General features: G+C 35.2%; 1 protein-coding gene across 2 annotated transcripts in view; it reads right to left on the reverse strand.

Moving 5' to 3' along the window:
- The window catches only part of STXBP4 (syntaxin binding protein 4), a 197,888-nt gene that overhangs the window by 135,130 nt on the left and 50,385 nt on the right, over positions 1-12,373 (reverse strand). The window lies entirely within an intron of this gene.

A 12,373-nucleotide genomic window follows, 5' to 3' on the forward strand; every position in this document is an offset into this window, starting at 1 on the left:
TGGATTAAGTGCCCATAAAATATTAGCTTCCTGATTTTACTACTACCTCACTTTTTCCCCAAGACTAGCACTTTGGCTAATACCAAATTTATGACATTATCCTATAACCAAAAATCAAACTATTTCTTAGTTTGTATGATTTGGCAGAAGTAAAATGGCAAAAGAATCCTACCACATCAGATTTACAAGTGACACTCTAAAACATGAATTATATTTGGTTAATATCTTGTCTTTGAGAGCAAAACTGAAGTTGATAGGAATTAGGTTCAACATAAAATCTTCTGATTTTTGGCTTGTTGGGGATTACACAAATAGTAAACTAAAAAGCTTTCTCTGCCACTTACTTCTCTCTTTCATCAGGCTCGTCCCTTAAGGGAAAGCTCTTTCTCCTTTTGGTATCCATTAGTGATTAAAAATTCAGAGACTGTTAATTGTATTCCAACGTCCATTCTCTCCTTGCTCCTTAGTAACCGAACTAACCACAATTTCGGCTGAAAACACTGCCATGCAGCTAAAAGACATTTCCTAGCCCCTTGTACATCTCCAAGCAGCCATGCCACTAACTAGGTACTAGCCAATGAGAGACAACGGGAAGTGCCATAGAGTACTATTAGGAAGTCTCCTTTCAAAAGTCAGGGTAAGCACTTCTTGTCTATTCGGATTAATAAGGGAGAAAGAAAGAGAAAGAAAAAAGATGAAAGGAAGGAAAGAAAGAGGGATTGATGGAATTTGAGCAGTTCTTTTGGTTCACGTGGTACCTCAGTAAAGATGGTGGAACAGAAAGATAATTGGAACACGGTCCCTGACACTCTGGAACCTCCACAGCAGCCCTGGATTACCTTCTTTCAGCTTCTTTTTGGTGTGAAAGAAATTTCTAAAGGAAACCACTGTTATTTTGAGTTCACTAGTTATACATAGCAAAATCTAATCTTAACTAATGCAAAGGGACTGATTGGATGTCCTATTATTGGATATGGCAAGAGCATATATAGTGTCGATCACATCAAAACTAAAATGTAGGCAAAGTTTAGTATTGGTAATTATCTCTTACATATTTCTTCCTCCTTTAGAATCTTGTTCAATCATTTAGTATTTCATTCATCAAATAATTTATTTGGTGCCTACTATTTGTTAGCCACTAAACTATGCATAGCTGATAGATAAATGAAATATAGTCTCTCACCCCAAAGAGTTTATGGTCTCTAGGGTGAGAACAACTGTAAAGAAATAAGTAAAACATGTAATTTAGTAGAAGTATGTATAGGGTATATTAATATACAAAGCAACTGGTTAATTTGTAAGTGCACAATTTGGGAACAATGAAGAATGGAGGAATAATCTCAGGAAAGATTCTTTCAAAAATGATTCCTGAGCTTAGTGTAGCATCATCTGCTTATCTTGTCTTGCAGTCAAGTATTTGCATTGTATAACATGGCATAATGATTTTTACCTTCTGTATGTTTTCCTCTTCAGTTATAAAAATGTTCCAAATATAAACACAAAAAAGAATAATACAAAGAACACCCATATATTCACTATCATCAATTAGTCGTTAATATGTACTTAAAATTTATGTATATATTTTCAATAAATAAAACTATATATTTGGTTAAAAGTTTTTATAATTGTTCCTCAGCAGGAAGTACTATCCTAAGTATTCTTCCTAGTCCTAATTTAATGACGTTTACTATGTAAGCAAGTATCCCCCAATAATATTTACTATTATTTTGTGCATCTAAGGTTTCACATCAAGAGTATAATCTAAAAGAGTAACTCTACAAATTATTTTTATTTTTATCTCAATTTTGTGATTTCATAATTGTTCCATATTGTCTGCAAAACTAGTTCACTTATTTTAAACTGTGAATAGTAATCCATTGTATAAATTTATTGTAATTTATTATCCATTCCCTGATTAACAGGCTTTTATAACTACTCCAATTTGCTTTTTTAAAAATTACAGATTATACATGCCTCTTTGTATAAATGTATGAAAATTTCTCTACATTATATCCCTAGAAAAGGAAGTGCTAAGCCACAGGGGACATATGGTCAATTTTATTAGATATTGTGGAATTGTTCTCCAAATTGGCTTCATCAATTTATGCACACCAGTAGTGAATAAGCATTCCTATTTTTCTACATTCTTAACAGCACCTGCTGTTTCCACTCTTTTATTTTGTCAGTGTTGTATATGAAATAGTATGTTGTTTGTTAATTTGAATTCCCCTAGTTACAAATGCAATTAAACATCATTTACATGTTTATTAGCAATGTTTTTGACTCATAAATTATTTAAAATATGTTTTAAATTTTCATACATGAGGTTTTAAGAAGTATCTTTACTGATTTTGAATTTGGTCTCTGTTTTCCAGCTGTGACACACAAAAATGTCTCCAGACATTGCCAAGTGTCCCAAGAAGAAACACTGCAGCTCTGCCCTTGAGAACCACTGCTCCAAAGACAATTGCTGTATTAACAATTGTATCTATTTTTTCAGGGTTTTTTCTATGAATATAGTACCTATAAATTTATATAAATTGTGAATTTTTTGCAAAAATTGTCACACTATATATGGTGTTAATAATTATTAATATATCATGTCTTTCTATTCTGTACATTTTACAAACATTGCATGCTTTTTAAAATTGTCATAATTGTACACTGTTGAAATGAACTTTTTTTAAAGCGTTCTCCTTCTGATAATCATTTAGAGTTAGAGTGCACACAATTTTTCACTATGGAACACAGTGCTACAAAGTGCTAGTGCTTTTTGCTTTATGCCAATGACTTCAGCAGCTGTAGGAATTATCTGAATTTTTAAAAAAATTATAAAATATTAATACAGCAGTTATAGAAAATACTATAATAAAGTAATAGATATCTACTACCTTGCTTCATTAAAGCTTAGCACTCAACTATATTTACTTCAGTTTTTGAATGTAACCAAAACATTATGAAAACCCCTGTTGAACTTATTCCCAGAGGTAAGACTTATCATATATTTGATTTAATATTCCCATGAATTTTTTATTATATAATATTTGGTATATACTAAAAGCATATATGTAAAAAAACATGAGTTTTAAAGTAGGACAGTAACACACGTATGAATCCACTTAAGCAGCATAAAACTGTGAACACTGTTGGATTCATACCACAATATGGATATGGTATTTCACCAGAGGTAACCATACTAATGAATTCTGAACTATTGATTTCTTCTTTATCATTCTTGATCTGTTTATTTTAAAACGGTTTTTCACATACATATGTATTCCTAACATGTTATTTTGTTTTACCGGTTTTTTAGCTTCATAAAAATGCTGCAGATGGTTTTCTAAAGCTTGCTTTTTTCACTCTACAGTAAGGTTTACTACATATTTCAAATCAGAAAGTGTGAGTTCAACTTTTTTCTTTATTAATTTTTAATTTCAATAGCTTTTGCGATATAGGTAGTTTTTGATTACATAGATGAATTGTATTAATGGTGAAGTCTGAGACTTTAGTTTACCTATTTACCCAAGTAGTGTTCACTGTACTCAATATGTAGTTTTTTATCCCTGCCCCACACACCATCCCCCTTCTGAGTCTCCAAAGTCCATTATTTCACTTCCTTTATGCTTGCCTTATGATACCCAGGGGACGTACTCTAGTTTCTTGGGTGATAGGAAGGGCCATAGGGTTCCCACAAGTTTCTGTCCTTTGTGTTAAGCTACCAGAGTGGGTGGAGGGGCAAAGCCAGGTGGGAGCTGGGTCAGGCAAGTCCGTGTTCTGACTCCACCTGAAGGACAAGCAGTGGCCCTTGTGGGGTTTAGTGAGTAGTTCTCTGGCCACCAGCAGTAATGTTCTAGGTTAAGAGCATAGCTGCCTCTGCTGTACAGAAGAGTTCACACAGGGAGTAGGGAGTAGCAGATGGCAGTAAGCCTCACCTAGCTCCCATGCACTTGGCAACGCAGGTCTCTCACTTGCAGTGTTGGCTAGAAGCAGCTAGCTAAATTCCAGCTAGCTAAACTCACAACTGCCCCAGGTCATAAGCCTTTCACATAGACAGGAACCCTAGGCTTTCAGGCCACACCCTTTCCAGTCTACTTGCAAAGCCAGGGTGCCCAAGCTCCTCTGCCTGAGGCCACAGCATACTTCCCACTTGCCCCCTGGTTCTGGACAAGAGAGTTCATACCCATTTGAGATTAAATCGTGAATTTCAGTTGGGAGCTTCTCTCAACCTGCAACCGCTGCCTGACTTAGTTGGCTGACTTCCACAAAGTCCCCTGTAATGTAGAATCAGGAATGGCTTCCTTCGGTCCATGTTGGAGGCTGCAAATGCACGCTATGCTCTTCCCACTGCCCCCTATATTAGTTCCAGTGCTGGGTAGGGTTAATGCCTTCTCCTGTGAGCTACACTACCAGGTTCCCCAGTGGGGGTGTATATCTCTACCCATCTTACACTCTTGGGACTTAGTTTTTTGGCTGGCTCATGGTGTAGGCTGCAGCCTCCTGCTTCTTTCAAAGGGTTTTGGGGTTTTATTCCATTTTCCTTTAAGCTCCTACATTGCTTCTTGGGAAAAGGTTCACAGTGTGAATATCGATACACTATTTTGTCTTTCCAAGGAGGACAGACATGCTAATACCACTCTAATCTATCATCTTGGGAAAAAAACAAAAACAAAAAACTTCTTTTTCGTGACTGTTTCAGCTACTTTGGGTCTTTTGCATTTCCATACAAATGGATCCATCTTTTTTTGCATTTCCTACAAATGGATAGGGTCACCTTATCCATTTCTGAAAAATAGCCAGCTGATATTTTGATAAAGATTGCATTAAATCTGTATATCAACGTGGGGAGTATTGCAATCTTAACAATTAAGCCCATAGATTCATGAGCACAACATGTCTTTCCATTTATTTAGATCTTCTTTAATTTCTTTCAATGATGGTTTGTAGTTTTAATTATATAAGTCTTACACTTCTTTTGTTAAATTTATTCCTAAATATTTTATTCTTTTAGATGCTATTGTAAAAGATTGTCCACTGTTCATTATTAGTGTATAGAAATACAATTGCTTCTTATATGTGATCTTGTATACTGTAAACTTGCTGAACTCATTTTTAGGTCTAATAATATTGTGGTAGATTCCTTAGGATTTCTTATATACAAGATCACATCATGTGAGAATAGAGATAGTTTTAATTCTTCCTGCAATCTGGATGCCTTTTATTTCTTTTTCTTGTCTAATTATCCTGGCTAGAACCTCCAGCACAGTATAAAGTAGAAGTGGCAAAGCAGACATCCTTGTCTTATCCCTGATGTTAGGAAGGAACCATCCAGTTTTCTACCATTAAGTACGATGTTAGCAGTAGGCTTACATAAATGTCCTTTTTGAAGTTTAGGAGATTCCTTTCTATTGTTAGTTTATTGGGTATTTTTTATCGTGCAAAGGTGTTAGGTTTTGTCAGATATTTTTCTTGTGTCTCTTGAGACTATCACATAAAAGAATAAAAAAATCAAGTATCTGCTTTTAATAATAATAAAAAAAGACTATCGTGGTTTTGTCCTTTATTCTATTAACATATTGATTTTCCTATATTAAACCAACTTTGCATTCCTGAAATCAAGAGATGGGTTGGTACTATTTGTACAAAGTTTTTTGATTACTAATTCAATCTTTTTACTTGTTATAGTCTGCTTAGTTTTTCTATGTCTTCTTGAGTTAGTCTTGGTAGCTTGTGTCTTTCTAGGAATTTGTCCACTTCATCTAGGTTACCTAATTTGATGGCATATAATTATTCACAGTATTCTCCTACTTTGTTTTATTTCACAAGGGCAACAGTAATATCTATAACTTTCTTTTTAAATTAAATTAAATTTTTTTTTTTTTTTTAATAAGACAGTCTCGCTCTGTTGCCCAGGCTGGAGTATAGTGATGGGATCTCAGCTTACTGCAAGCTCTGCCTCCTGGGTTGACGCCATTCTCCTGCCTCAGCCTCCTAAGTAGCTGGGACTACAGGTGCCTGCCACCATGCCCAGCTAATTTTTTGTATTTTTTTTTTAGTAGAGACGGGGTTTCACTGTGTTAGCCAGGATGGTTTTGATCTCCTGACCTTGTGATCCACCTGCCTCAGCCTCCCAAAGTGCTGGGATTACAGGCGTGAGCCACCGTGCCCGGCCATCTATAACTTACTAAAACATGACATTGTGAAATTTGGGCTGATGTAGGAGGCTCTTGTTCCTTCATTTTCCTTACTACATAGTATTCCTCATATAATAATAATCATGCTACCATGAATTTATCCATTCTTTTACTGATGAATATTTAGACTGTCTCCTATCATTTATTCTTTTAAATAATGCTGATATATTCTTGTGTCTGTTGGTCAGGATGGTCTAGTTACACCATTGTTTCTCTAACCCCAGAGTCTCAGTAACCTAGAAAAGACAAAGGTTCGTTTTCTCCTTGCTAATGTTACATATCCAGTTTGAGTCAGCTGGTTTCTCTTCCTCTGTATTTTTCACTTAGGGACCCTAACTGTCAGAGCTTCCACCATCAGAAGTTTTGCTGCCTGCTAAAGCAGAGATGAAAGAAATATGATGAACTGCACATTGGCTCTTTATTAAAGAAGATGGGAAAGTACAATTCTATCACTGGCTGACAAGGATGAGAACCTGATATAGCTGAAAAGCTCTAACTACTACTGCACTGTACATATCTCCTTATATGGTGGCACTAGAATTGCTCTAGTGTATATGTCTAGAACAGAATTGTGAGGTTAAACGATGTGAGCAGGTTCAGTTTCGCCAAATTGCTCTCTAAAGTTACAATCCCATGAGTATCACATGAGAGTTCCCAGCTCTTTCTCTGTATCTTTGTGAACAATTACTCTATGTATGTTTGTCCACTTCATGAGTAGGCAATTGTACCTCACTGCTGCTTTATTTTCATTTTTCCAGAGGGCATCTTTTCATATATTTAACTGCCATCAGTTTTTTTACTTTTGTAAATAGTCCATTCATGTGTACCAATCATCTTTCTTTGGGATTATCTGTATTTTCCTTGGGCTAGTTGGAGCATTTCTCTAATTCTTTTTTTTTTTTTTGGAAAAGGGCAACCAGCCCTTGCAGAATCTTGTGTTTCTCTAAATAAAGATACCAGTTCTAGAATTCCATCTGAAAATGGCCTGAGGCCATGCTAAAACTGAGCCCCAATATCTGAGTCCTTCCTTGAGCCATATGATGTCAGTATTACTCACAAGTGCTCACACGCTTCTGTTGTGAGATTTCCCTCCCTCCTCTTCTCTCTTCCATTTTTCTTTTTTTTCTTCCTTCCTAGCTTGACTACACATTTTAAAAACTTCTTTATTTTATTCATTGTCTCTATATACAAGTTTAGCATCTCTAATCCAAAAATCCAAAATCAAAAATGCTCCCAAATCTAAAACTTTTTGAGTGCCAACATAATACCACAAATTGTCCACAAGGGTGGCTGAGTCCACACCTTTGCTTTCTGATGGTTCAGTATATACAAACTTTGTTTTATGGATAAAACTATTTTAAAACATTGTATAAAATTACTTTCAGGCTATGTTTCTCAGGCATATATATAAATTTTCCTGTTGAGACTTAGGTCCCATTCCCACGATATCTCATTAGGTATACATGCAAATATTCCAAAATCTGAAAATATCAAAAATTTCAAACACTTCTGGCTCCCAACATTTTGGATAAGGAAGACTCAATCCTATATTCATGGCAGGAATGGGTTCTGGATTTCTTGGATTATACAATGTTGCCAGAATTAGAAGTTCTATTCCTAACTGTTCAAGGATTACACAGACACTTTTGAAAGTCCCTTAAGAACTATGGACCCGCTCCCAGAATAATAGCCATATATGCAAATTTTAATCTAGAATTTCTGGGGTTCATAAACTCCAAGTTAAGCATTTATGGCTGTAAGTTAAGCCATTTAGTTGTTACTAGGCAAAAATCATTTTCCAGATATATATTTGAAATCTTCCATAATGAAGACTTAAAAATTATACACACACAAACACATACACACACATAGCGGTCACTTTCCTATTAAAAATGCCTCAATGCAGGAGAATGGTGTGAACCCAGGAGGCAGAGCTTGCAGTGAGCTGAGATGCAGCCACTGCACTCCAGCCTGGGCGACAGAGCAAGACTCCGTCTCAAAAAAAAAAAATAAAAATGACTCAATGGCTTTTTACTGAACTCAGATTAAAATCCAAAGACCTCACCTAGGCCTACAAAGAAATGATCTGATTATCTCCCTGACTTAGGTCGTTAGTACCACTCTTTCCCTTGATCACATTATGCCAGGAACACATTTCTGTTTTTCTTAAAAAAAGTCCAGGCTCCATTCTGTCTTAGCACTTTTTCATTAACTGTTCTCTTATATCTCAGATGTTTTTCCCTAGCACCATAATTCTCACACTTCATGTCTCAGTTTAAATTTCACCTTCTCAGAGATCTCTTCTGTGACTACCAATCTGAAATAATCTACCAGTCACTCTGTCACTCTTATTATTTGATATGTACTCTTGTTATTCACTGGCTTTTTGAATTTTCTACCTCCTCCACCACAATGAATTATAAAGACCAGGAAATAACTTTTTGTCTTGTTTACCACCAATTTTACAGTGCCAAAACACTATAATGCCTCAACCAGAGGAAGTAAACAATAAATATTTGTTGAGTAAAAATAACCTTGTAATCTTTGATAATCTAAGATGGCTGAACTGGATTCACCTACAACCTCTTCTGACTTGCCATGAGAATGAAGGAAACCAATAGGATAGAATTAAAAAAATAACAATGTATATATGCCCTATACTGCATATTTTATGTTTTCATGATTAGAGAAATTAAAACAATCTAGAAAGAAGTGAACTACATCTAAAAGTTCACTAGCAAGCAATAACCACTATTGATATTTTGGTATATAAAGCTTTCAGAATTTTATTGATGAACAAATCTATTTTAAAAAGGTACTCCAGAACTGAAAAAAAAGGCATTCCATGCCAATGAACATAACTCTTCAATATACCATGTGTTATTAGATCAAGCTCCTATTGATTGCCATGAATTTTTCACTAATATAAACAGTGCCACTGTGAACGGCCTTCCACATACATCTTTGTGCCCCTGTCTATTATTTACTTAGGAAAATTTCTTAAATGAGGAATTACTGCCTGAAAAGCATAGGCAAAATTCAAATTTTGATACATATTGTGAAACTATTCTTGAGTCATTTTTGTTTGATACATTTTTAAGAAATCCTCATTTTTTTTCTAAAAAAAAAAGTAATATTTTATAATTTATGTGAGAGTTACAATGTATTTCTGATAATACAGAAAAGATCCTGGGGGAATCCTGCCAGAAAAGTTTTTAAAAATTACTAGATAACAATAAACAATAACATCCACAAATACCTTAAATGCTTGGATTGGCTTAGGAGAGAGAGAGTGATACCAAAATTTATGAAGACACAAGAACACACAGAGGTAAGTGAGCATAAAGACAATGGATGCTAATTCTTTTTTATAAAAAATTATGATTATGATTATTTTCAGAGACAGGGTCTCACTCTTACTGGAGTGAAGTGGCATGATCATGGCTCACTGCAGCCTGGACCTCCCAGGCTCAAAGGACCTTCCTCCCTCAGTCTCCAAGTGGCTGGGACTACAGGTGTGCACCACCATGACTGGCTAATTTTTAACAAATTTTTTGAGACATGGAATCTCATTTTGCTGCCCAGGCTGGTCTCAAACTCCTGGCTTCAAGCGATCCTCTTGCCTTGGCCTCCCAAAGCACTGAATTTACAGGCATGTGCTACCATGCCCACCCCAAGAATCTCCTAATTCTTGATGGCCTAAAACCTGCAAGCAGGAGGAAAGCATCTAAGGCCTAATACAGGGAGGCAGGATTAAATCACCCAAACAATGCTGGAACCTCATAGTGAACACTTTCAGTAAAATGGTAAACTAAGAACAAAGTCCTACAGACATTACAGAATATGTCTTCCTTAGGTCTGGGTGGAAGAAAAAATATTTTTCCTGAGAGTGTATAACTATAACAATAGGTACAATAGTTTTATAGCCTGAAAAATCACAATCTGGGAATTTAGTTCCAGTAGTTCCTGATGTCTAAGAAACATACATATGTAAATCTTTTCCAAAGGTTTCATATAGTAGCTTCAAAATTCACAAAGATAAAATTCCATTTTTTCATTAAAGTATAATTTTATTTTTAAATTTTTTAAATTTTTATTTCTTGAGATGGAGTTTCACTCTTGTCGCCCAAACTGGAGTGCAATGGCATGATCTCGGCTCACTGCAACCCCTGCCTCCTGGGTTCAAGAGATTCTCCTGCCTCAGCCTTCCAAGTAGCTGGGATTACAGGCCAATGCCACCATGCCTGTGTAATTTTTGTATTTTCAGTAGAGACGGTGCTTCACCATGTTGGCCAGCCTAGTCTCGAACTCCTGTCCTCAGGTGATCCACCTGCCTCGGCCTCCCAAAGTGCTGAGATTACTTACAGGCATGAGCCATGGCGCCAGGCCGAAAGTATAATTTAAAAAAAAATCACAACATATGAGGGATTATGACATCACAAGCAAAAGTAAACATACATACAAACAAACAACAGATGTGACAACCAAAGACTGCAGCTACTGTATAGTTAGACATAGAATATGTTTAACATATTTAAGTTAAAAAGGTGAATCAAGAATAAGAGGAACAATATATTATAACAATACTAGGTGGACAATAACAAATTAGAAACTCAATGAATATGTGAAATAGCAGACGGTTGAAGAGAGTGAAGCAGAGAAACAATGTATAGGAGAAAGAGTTGAAAATGCAGCATAGATAGATAAGAAGATGCAAAATATGAAGGAGAAGCTTGAAAGACATGGAAGATGAGCGAGTCTGTCTATAAATATGTAATTGAACTGGTAACAGATAATAAAGAGAATTAAAGAGAGGCAATATTCAAAGTGATGCTAGCTGAGAATTTTGTAGAACCTAAAAAAGATATAAATCTGCAGATTTATGAAGCCTGAAAAATCCTAAATAGGCTAACATAAGAGAAATCAACACCTGGATACACCAAGGTGAAAATACAGAACATCAATAACAGGTAATATTTGCAAAAGCAGAAATAGTGAAAAGACAGATCATTACAAAATAAAGACAGAGCGACAGTTGAGTTCTCAAAATAGCAACAACAGAAACCAGAAAAAATAAAAATAAGAGCTTCAAAAATCTTAGAGACAATAACTGTGACCCTAGAATTATATACCTAATAAAATTCTTTTTCAAAAATGAGGGCAAAATATTTTCAGAAAAATTTAAAAATGAGAGTTTTCTCTCAACCTATACGAAAAGAACATTTAAAGGGGTTAGAGAAAAGGGAAAATGACCCCCCAAAATGTCAGAAATGCAAAATAGACCAATGAATAAAGAATATGGTAAACATGTGCAAATCTAAACTATCATTGACTACAAGATTACAATAATTCCTGATTTATAAAACTAAACAAAGATATTAATAATTCATAATTTGTAAGACTACACAGAGATAGGCCAAAACCAAAATATTGGACAATTATAGATACATAAATTGAGAAGAGGGTGATCAGAATTAATGTATTGTAGGGCTTTGTATGTACAAAGGAATTCTGATTAACTTTAGACTTTTAAGTTAAATGTGCATGTTAAAATCTTAAGGAAATCACTAAAAGAATAGCAAGAGAAGACATAATTTTCAAACAAGTTGGAGGTAAAAAGTAAAATGCAAAAGCAATTAATCAAATAATCAAACATAATCAAACCAAAAGAATACAATAAAAAGGGGAATAAAAGAAGTGATAAAAAAGAGAACAAAAAGAAATTTAAAAAATAAGATGGTAGAAATACATCAAACTATTTTATGATTAGAATAAATTTAAAGTATATGAAGCAATGAGAACTCTTACATAAGACTAGTAGGAATGACAATTGAGAAAACTACTTTAGAAAACAATTAAGTAATCCAAGAATTATTTTTTCAGCATATACTATGAGCCAAACATTTTTGTAGGAGCTGAAAACACAGAGCAAAAATTTTAACAACACCTCACATAAACTGAAAATAAACTCGGGTTACCCTCTTTGGGTCCCCTCCCTTTGTATGGGAGCTCTGTTTTTACTCTATTAAATCTTACAACTGCACTCCTTTGGTCCATGTTTGTTACGTCTCAAGCTGAGCTTTTGCTCGCCATCCACCACTGCTGCTTGCTGCCATTGCAGACACACCACTGACTTCCATCCCTCCCGATCTGGCAGGGTGTCCGCTGTGCTCCTGATCCAG

Source organism: Theropithecus gelada, chromosome 16 (assembly GCF_003255815.1).
Source record: "Theropithecus gelada isolate Dixy chromosome 16, Tgel_1.0, whole genome shotgun sequence".
Taxonomy (NCBI): domain Eukaryota; kingdom Metazoa; phylum Chordata; class Mammalia; order Primates; family Cercopithecidae; genus Theropithecus; species Theropithecus gelada.